Source organism: Heterodontus francisci, unplaced genomic scaffold, assembly GCF_036365525.1.
Source record: "Heterodontus francisci isolate sHetFra1 unplaced genomic scaffold, sHetFra1.hap1 HAP1_SCAFFOLD_61, whole genome shotgun sequence".
In the NCBI taxonomy this organism is placed as follows: domain Eukaryota; kingdom Metazoa; phylum Chordata; class Chondrichthyes; order Heterodontiformes; family Heterodontidae; genus Heterodontus; species Heterodontus francisci.
This window is the reverse complement of record NW_027141441.1, coordinates 4,877,244-4,887,471: the sequence shown is the minus strand read 5'-3', so window position 1 is coordinate 4,887,471 and position 10,228 is coordinate 4,877,244.

The following is a 10,228-nucleotide window of genomic DNA, read 5'->3' as shown; positions in this document are numbered from 1 at the left end:
TAGCATGAAGGTATAGCAAGTAATTAGGAATGCAAATGGAATGTTGGAATTTTTAGCAAGGGGAATGGAGTATAAAGGTAGGGAAGTTTTGCTGGAACTGTGCAGGGCATTAGTGGCATCCCAACTAAAGTACTTCATACAGTTTTGGTCTCCTTACTTAAGGAGGGATATACTTGTATTGGAATCAGTTCAAAGAATGTTCACTAGGCTGATTACTGGGATGAAGGGTTGACTTGTGAGAAAAAGTTGAGCAGATTGGGCCTCTACCCGCTGGAGTTTAGAAGATTGAGAGGTGATCTTATTGAAACCTATAAGATTCTCAGTGGGCTGGACAGGTAGATGCTGGGAAGATGCTTCTCCTTGTGGGGGAATGTCGAATTATGGGCCACAGTTTCAAGATAAGTGGTCTCCCATTCAAGAAAGAGATGAGGAGGAATTTCTTCTGTCAGAGGGTTGCTCATCTTTGGAATTCTGTTCTCCAGAGGACTGTGGAGGCTGGGTCATTGAATATATTCAAGGCTGTGATAGACAGATTTTTTGATGTACAAGGGAGTCATTGGTCAATGGGCACAGGCAGGAAAGTGGAATTAAGGCCTCAATCAGAACAGGCATGATCTTATTGAATGGCAGAGCAGGATTTATGGGCCACATGGCCTTCTGGAAGCGATCCTGAGTGTCATTGTCGATATCTGCCCTTGGTGACAGGAGGTTCCAAAGGTATGAGCAGTGATCCACATTGTCCAGTGATTCGCCGTGGATCTTAATAGTTGGGGGCAGTGTCAGGGAGCAGGCTGGCAGAGGACCTTAGCTTTCCGGATGTTTTGCTTCAAGCCAATTCTTTCATGCGCCTCCCTGAATGCATCGATGAGGGTTTGAAGCTTGGCCTCTGAGTGTGCGCATATGCAAGCGTTGTCATCATACTGCAGCCCGATGACAGATGTTGGAGTGGCCTTGCTTCAGGAAATGTAGTTTCAATAGTTTCCCACTCGTCCGGGAGAGTAGATCTGCTTACACGAACTAAAGAACAGCTGATGGGCTGAAAGAGTGCAGGAAATACAGCAACTTGCTGACAGCCACGACATGTGTGGATTCTTCAGCACCGTCAAGACCATTTATGGCCCAAATTACCAAGGACCTACCCTACTGAGAGTAAAGAATGGAGTGACACTGATCAAGGTCAGAGAGGTAGTCAGCACTCGTTGGAAGTAGCACTTTGAAGATCTTCTCAACCGCAACTCAGTCCTTGATGCAAGTGCCACATTCCACAGCTTGTTACCCACCATGACGTCAGCACAATCCCAGCCCAACAGAAATTGAAAAGGCAATCTAACAGGTAAAAAAAAAAATGAAGGCCACCGGCATAGATGGAATTCCCTCTGAAAATCTAAAATACGACAGAGAAGAAGACTTAACACAAATACATGGTCTCATTTCCCTCAGCTGGAAGGACGAGAGCACGCCAGGGATCTCTGAGATGCTGTCATTGTGATCATCACCAAAAATGGTGACAAGACCGACTGTGGTAATGACAGAGGGGTGTCCCAGCTGTTCACTACAGGGAAGGTCATCACAAGAGTCCTTCTCAACTGTCTCCTCCCCGTGCCTGAAGATCTCCCACTGGAATCACAATGTGGATTCTGTCCATCAAGAGACACAGTGGACATGATCTTCACAGCAAGACAACGCCAAGAAAATGTAGGGAGCAGCAGCAACCTTTCTACCTGGTCTTCTCTGACCTGACAAAGGCCTTCGACTCTACCAACCAGGAAGGATTATGGAACGTCTTCCTCAAATTTGGCTGCCGGAAAAATTCGTCACCGACCTCCAACGACTGCATGATGACATGCAAGCTGTAATCCTTCCCAATGGACCTACCACTGACCCAATCCCAATGCAAACTGGGGTCAACTAAGTCTGTGTCATCGCACCAACGCTCTTTTCCATCTTCCTCGCCGCAACACTCCGCCTCAACTCCTCACACTCAAACACAGCAACAGAGACTGACAGATACAGAATGGATGTCACACTCAAACACAGTACCAGAGTCTGACAGATACAGTAGCGCAGTGGTTAGCACTGCAGCCTCACAGCTCCAGGGACCCGGGCTCGATTCTGGGTACTGCCTGTGCGGAGTTTGCAAGTTCTCCCTGTGACCGGTGGGTTTTCGCCGGGTGCTCTGGTTTCCTCCCACCGACAAGAACTTGCAGGTTGATAGGTAAATTGGTCATTGTAAATTGCCCCTAGTGTAGATTGGGATTACTGCAGGGTTAGTATAAATGGGTGATTGTTGGTCGGCACAGACTCGGTGGGCCGAAGCGCCTGTTTCAGTGCTATATCTCGAAATAAATAAATACAGAATAAATCCATACAGCACCAGAGATTGAGAACTGCTGAATGACAGAACACACTCAAACACAGGAGCAGAGAATAAAAGAAATGGAATTAATTGCACACTCACAACGACACAGAATCATCAATAAGCGTCCTCTCAACAACATGCAGAACATTTCCAGAGAGCTTGACACAGGGAGCGGCACTTTCAATGTAAACTGGAGCTGGGGAGTGTCTTTGTGAAACATCCTTCCTGATTGCAGTACGAATGTTTGTGATTGGCTGCAAAGTTTGAATGTGATTGGATGTCGAAGGACACCAATTACAGTATTACAAAAGAAAACCATTGTGACATCACTCCCAATCACCCAATCACAATCTTTACTTTTCCCCATCCCTCATTAGCATAGAGCTGTGGGATTGTCTATTTAATCCGCACTCGGAAGGGGTTTGGTTTATTTCTGTGTCTGAAGTTGAAACTGAAGATGGTTGAGGAGAAGAAGAAAGCAGCTGCTGAGAAGGGCGCCAAGAAAACTGTGAGTAAACCGTCAGCAAAGGGCGGCAAGAAGCGGAGAAAGTCGAGGAAGGAGAGTTACTCCATCTACATCTACAAAGTGATGAAGCAGGTTCACCCCGACACTGGCATCTCCTCCAAGGCCATGAGCATCATGAACTCGTTTGTGAACGATATTTTCGAGCGCATCGCGGGTGAGGCTTCCCGCCTGGCCCATTACAACAAGCGCAGCACCATCAGCTCCCGGGAGATCCAGACCGCCGTGCGCCTGCTGCTGCCCGGGGAGCTGGCCAAGCACGCCGTGTCGGAAGGGACAAAGGCGGTGACCAAGTACACCAGCTCCAAGTAAAACTGCACAATGGACTGAAAAACATCCCAAACACAACGGCTCTTTTAAGAGCTACCCACAATCTCTGAAAAAGCTACAACATCATCCCGATAGTATCAATTTGTTTTTTTTTATCCAAAGGGTCTGGAACTTTCTAATTGCCTTTGTGATATCTGTTTTAACCCCATGGATTCTGGGTGATTCACTTTCACTGTTGAGATCTTTGTGTCTCTACTTAATAATGCCGTGTAAATTAATTACTGATCACTGACCCCATGTGCGCGTTCATTTTCGCTATTGTACTATTTCGTCAATGAGCTGACAGATCAGTTCTCAGTCACTTGTTTCCCTTGTTCAAGCTCGGCCTCAATAATTAATAAGTACATTTACTAGAAACCCCGCTGTTGGTGGAAACCTCAGTCTCTCATTTCAACTCCTGACAGTAAAAATCTTCTGTCCGCTTTTGTCTCCCACAAATAGGTTCAATCTAGAATCAGTGATGCGGTATCTTGACAAAGATTGACCTGAAATGTGTCCGCTTCCACAATGCTGTGAATGAGACTTTCTGCCGCCGCTTACAGACTGTTTCAAAAAGGACGGAGAATAGTCCGAGATCAAAGCGCACATGGGCTCAGTGATCAGTAATTAATTTACGCCCCATTATTAAGTAGAGACACAAAGATCTCACAGACAGTGAAACTGAATCACCCAGAATCCATGGGGTTAAAAGAGATCAGAAAGGCAATTAGAAAGTTCCAGACTCTTAGTATAAAAAAACAAAACAAATCAAAACCAGAGAGATGATGTTGTAGCTTTTTCAGAGAGAATGTGGGTGGCTCTTAAAAGAGCCGTTGTGTTTGGGATGTTTTTCAGTCCATTGTGCAGTTTTACTTGGAGCTGGTGTACTTGGTCACCGCCTTTGTCCCTTCCGACAGAGATACCGGTGTCGGGGTGAACCTGCTTCATCACTTTGTAGATGTAGATGGAGTAACTCTCCTTCCTCGACTTTCTCCGCCTTTTGCCTCCCTTTGCTGACGGTTTACTCACAGTTTTCTTGGCGCCCTTCTAAGCAGCTGCTTTCTTCTTCTCCTCAACGATCTTCAGTTTCAATTTCAGACACAGAAATAAACCAAACCCCTTCCGAGTGCGGATTAAATAGACAATCCCACAGCTCTATGCTAATGAGGGATGGGGGAAAGTTAAGATTGTGATTGGGTGATTGGGAGTGATGTCAAAACGGTTTTATATTGTAATTCTCCAATTGGTGTCTTCCGCCATCCAATCAGAATAAATATTTGCAACCAATCACAAACACCCTTACTGCAATCTGTAAGTATATTTCGGAAAGACTCTCGCCAGTCCCAGTTTAGAGTAAAACAGCCGCTCCCTGTGTCAAGCTCCCTGGAAATGTCCTGGCTGTTGTTGGGAGGACACTTATTGACTGATTCTGTGTCGTTGTGTCTCTGCTATTGCATGTGAGTGTGCAATTAATTCCGTTTATTTTACTCTCTCCTACTGTGTTTGAGTGTTTTATGTAATTTGGTAGCTCTCAGTCTCTGGTTCCGTGTCAGTGCGCCATTTTCCCACACTCTCTTGGCCAGTCTGGACATACCAGTGGAAGCCTTTCCCATGTGCTTGTTGACTTCTGCATCGGGAGACAGGTTACTGGTGATAGTTGAGCCTGGACAGGTGAACTCTTGAACCACTTCCAGAGCGTGTTCGCCCATATTGATGGATGGAGTATTTATAATGTCCTGTCCCATGATGTTCGTTTTCTTGAGGCTGATGGTTAGGCCAAATTCGTTGCAGGCAGCCGCAATGCTGTCAATGAGTCTCTGCAGACACTCTTCAGTGTGGGATGTTAATGCAGCATCGTCAGCAAAGAGGAGTTCCCTGATGCGGACTTTCTGTACTTTGCTCTTCGCTCTTAGACGGGCAAGGTTGAACAAACTGCCATCTGATCTTGTGTGGAGGAAAATTCCTTCTTCTGAAGACTTGAACGCATGTGAGAGCAGCAGGGAGAAGAAGATCCCAAACAGTGTAGGTGCGAGAACACTGCTCTGTCCAGACTGGCCAAGTGAGTGTGGGGAAATGGCACACTGACACGGAACACAAAAGTCCAAGTATATCAAGCCTGTGTCCTCAGTACTTTGCTCTACGGCAGCGAGGCCTGGACAACGTATGTCAGCCAAGAGTGACGTCTCAATACATTCCATCTTTGCTGCCTCTGGAGAATCCTTGGCATCAGGTGGCAGGACCGTATCTCCAACACAGAAGTCCTTGAGGCGGTCAACATCCCCAGCATATACACCCTACGGAGCCAGCGGCGCTTGAGATGGCTTGGCCATGTGAGCCGCATGAAAGATGGCAGGATCCCCAAGGACACATTGTACAGCAACCTCGTCACTGGTATCAGAACCACCGACCATCCATGTCTCTGCTTTAAAGTCGTTTGCAAACACGACATGAAGTCCTGTGACATTGATCACAAGTCGTGGGAGTCAGTTGCCAGTGATCGCCAGAGCTGGCGGACAGCCATAAATGCGGAGCTAAAGTGTGGTGAGTCGAAGAGACTTAGCAGTTGGCAGGAAAAAAGACAGAAGCTCAAGGGGAGAAACAACTGTGTAACAGCCCTGACAACCAATTTTATCTGCAGCACCTGTGGAAGAGTCTGTCGCTCTAGAATGTGCCTTTTATAGCCATTCCAGACGCTGCTTCACAAACCACTGACGAGCTCCAGGCACTTACCTATTGTCTCTCGAGACAAGGAGGCCAAAGAAGAAGAAAAGAAGTCTCCGGTGCTGTGTGGATTCATTCTGTATCTATCAAACTCTGGTACTGTGAGTGTGACATCCATTCTGCATCTGTCAGACTCTAGGACTGTGAGTGTGACCTCCATTCTGTATCTGTCAGACTCTGGTACTGTGAGTGTGACATCCATTCTGTATCTATCAAACTCTAGGACTGTGAGTGTGACATCCATTCTGTATCTGTCAGACTCTGGTACTGTGAGTGTGACATCCATTCTGTATCTGTCAGACTCTGGTACTGTGAGTGTGACATCCATTCTGTATCTGTCAGACTCTGGTACTGTGAGTGTGACATCCATTCTGTATCTGTCAGTCTCTGGTACTGTGAGTATGAGGAGATGAGGTGGAGTGTTGCGGCAAGGATGATGGAAAAGAGCATTGGTGCGATGACACAGCCTTGCTCGACCCCAGTTTGCATTGGGATTGGGTCATTGGTAGGTCCGTTGGAAGGATTACAGCTTGCATGTCATCATGCAGTCGTCAGAGGATGATGATGAATTTCTCTGGGCAGCCAAATTTGAGGACGTTCCATAATCCCTCCTGGTTGGTAGAGTCGAAGGCCTTTGTCAGGTCAGAGAAAACCAGGTATAAAGGTTGCTGCTGCTCCCTACATTTTCTTTGAGTTGTCTTGCTGTGAAGATCATGTCCATTGTGCTTCTTGATGGACAGAATCCACATTGTGATTCCAGTAGGAGCTCTTCAGCCACGGGGAGGAGGCAGTTGAGAGGGACTCTTGTGATGGCCTTCCCTGTGGCGGACAGCAGGGATACCCCTCTGTAGTTACCACAGTCAGTCTTGTCACCTTCTTTAAAGATGATCACTATTACAGTGTCTCAGAGATCCCTGTCATGCTCTCCTCCTTCCAAATGAGGGAAATGAGACCATGTATTTGTGTCAAGAGTGCTTCTCTGCCAGATTTTAGAATTTTGATGGGAATTCCATCTATGCCAGCGGCCTTATTGTTTTTTAGCTGTCAGATGGCCTTTTCAATCTCTGTCAGCCTGGGATTGTGCTGACAGCACGGTGGGTAGCATGCTGTGGAATGCGGTCAAGAGCACTCGCATCAAGGACTGAGTCACAATTGAGGAGATCTTCAAAGTGCTCCTTGCAACGAGTGCAGACTGCCTATCTGTCCTTGATCAATGTCACTCCATTCTTTTGCTCTCAGTGGGGTAGGTCCTTGGATACGTGGGCCGTGAATGCTGTTGACTGTGCTGAAGAATCCACACATGTCGTGGCTGTCAGCTAATTTTTGTAGTTCCAGTGTTCTTTCAGCCCATCAGCTGTTCTTTCGGTCGCATGTGTAAATCTACTCGACAGGACGAGAGGGAAACTATTTAACCTATGTTGTCTCCAGTCCAGATGTAAGGCCACTCCAACCTCTGTCATCAAGCTGCAGTATGCTGACGATGCCTGCGTATGCGCACACTCAGAGGCCAAGCGTCAAACCCTGATCAATGCATTCACGGAGGTGTATGAAATAATTGGCCTTAAGCAAAACATCCAGAAGACAAAGGTCCTCTACCAGCCTGCTCCCCGACACTGCCCCTCGACTATCAAGATCCACGGTGAACCACTGGGCAATGTGGATCACTGCTCATACCTTGGGAACCTCCTGTCACCAAGGGCAGATATCGACGATGACACGCAGCATCACCTCTAGCGTGTCAGCGTAGCCTTCAGTCATCTGAGGAAAAGAATGTTTGATGACAAAGAACTCAAATCAGACACCAAGCTCATGGTTGACATGGCTGCAGTGTTACCTGCCCTCCTGTATGTGTCAGAAATATGGACACTGTACAGCAGACATCTCAAAGCCCTGGAGAGATATCACCGGTGGTGATTCCGTAAGATCCTGCAAATTCAGTTGCAGGACAGGCGCTGCAATATCATTGTCCTCTCTCAGGCCAACATCCCCAGTATCGAGACACTGATCATGGCTAGTCAGTTATGTTGGATGGGCCACATCATCCCCATGCCTGAGGCCAGAGTCCCAAAACAAGCTTTCTACTTTGAACTCCATCAGGGCAAGAAGCTACCAGGAGGGCAGAGGAAACATTACAAGAATTTCCTTCAAGACATCCTGAAAAAATGTGACATCTGCACTGATTCATGGGCATCTCTTGCCTGAGACCACCCAAAATGGAGAAGAAGCATCCGCGAAGGTGCCAGCCAGTTTGAAATTCGTCGACATGCCCAGGAAGCAACCAAATGCAAACAGTGGAAGGAGTATTTGGAAATTGGAGAATCCCATTCACCCACTTCACCAAGCACCATCTGCCCCACCTGTGGCCGAGTGTGTGGATCAAGAATTGGACTATTCAGTTACCTAAGGACCCACAACCCTGGAGTGGAAGAAAGTCATCCTCATTCCCGAGGGAGTTCCGAAGAAGAAGTTTAGTGTGACATCCATTCTGCATCTGTCAGTCTCTGGTTTTGAATATGAGTGTGGGATTCATTCAGTATCTGTCAGTCCCTTGTACTGTGTTTGAGTGCAGTTTTCAGGCTGTATCTATTAGTATCTTGTGTGTGAGTTTTGTATTCACCTGCATCTTTCAACCTCTAACACATTATTTGAGTTTTGTAGTCATTCTGAACTGACCCTTGGTAATGTATGTGTGTTTGAGGTTGATCATTGACTTGTTAATCTGTTGTACTGTACATGAGTGTGAGATTCATTCTCTATAACTCTATCTCTGTTCCTGTTGCGTGTGTGTGATTCATTCTGTTGCTCCATCTCTGGTATTGCGTCTATGTGTGGTATCAATTCCATTTCTGTCATTTCTGGTACTATATGTGAGTGTTTACTTCATTCTGTAACTGTCAGTCTCTGGCACTGTCTGCATGTTCTGGATCCATTTTGTAACTATCAGTCTCTCGCAGAGTGTGAATGTGGAATTAATTTTGTATCTCTCATCTCTAGTGTCATGTGTAAATTTGGAGTTCATTCTGAATTGGTCATTGGTACTGGATCTGCCATTCTCAAGTACAGTTTGTGAATGTGGGATTCGTTCTGTAACCTGTCACTCACTGGTACTTTGTGAAAGTGTGCGATACATTCTGTATCTGTCGGGCTCTGGTAGTGTGTGTGATCGTGGGATGAATTAATTAGCAGTCAGTGGTGCTCTGTGTGAATGTGGAAATCATTCTGTAACTCAGTCTGATATTGTTCTGTGAGGGTGGGAATCACATGTATCTTTCAATCCCTGGTGCTGTGTGTGAGCATGGGATTCATTCTGTACCTCTCAGTCATACTGTATGTATCTGTGGGATTTATTCTGTACCTTTCAGTCGCTGGTATTTTGTACGAAAGTGGGATTAATTCTAGATCCACTGCCACACACTGGTTGAGTGTGTGTGTGTGCAAGAAGATAAAAAGATACAAAATAGGAGCAGGAGATGGCCATTTGGCCCATCGAGCCTGCTCCGCCATTCAATAAGATCGGGGCTATTCTGATTGTGGCCTTAACTCCACTTTCCTGCCTGCGCCCATGACCATTGACTGCCTTTTAGATCAAAAATCTGTCTATCACAGCCTTGAATATATTCAATGACCCAGCCTCCACAGTCCTCTGGAGAACAGAATTCCAAAGATGGACAACCCTCTGAGCGAAGAAATTCCTCCTCATCTCCTTCTTGAATGGGAGGCCACTTATCTTGAAACTGTGGCCCCTAATTCTACATTCCCCCACAAGGAGAAACATCCTCTCAGCATCTACCTGTCCAGCCCACTGAGAATCTTATAGGTTTCAATAAGATCACCTCTCAATCTCCTAAACTCCAGTAGGCCCAACCTGCTCAACTTTTTCTCATAAGACAATCCAACTTCCCAAGTATCAGCCGAGTGAACCTTCTCTGAACTGATTCCAATGCAAGTATAGCCCTCCTTACGTAAGGAGACCACAACTGTGTGGAGTACTTTAGTTGGGATGTCATTAATGCCCTGTACAGTTACAGCAAATCTTCCCGACTTTTAAACTCCATTCCCCACGCTAAAAATGCCAACATTCCAGTTGCCTTCCTAATTACTTGCTATAGCTGCATGCTAACATTTTTGTAATTCATGTATCTGGACACACAGATCCCTTGGTACAGAAGCATTCTGCAGTCTGTCTCTATGTAAGTAATATTCTGTTTTTCTATTCTTCCTGCCAAAGTAGACAATCTCACATTTTCCCATATTATACTCCAAACATTTTCCCATTGATTTAACCTATCTATATCTCTTTGCAGACACTTTGTGTC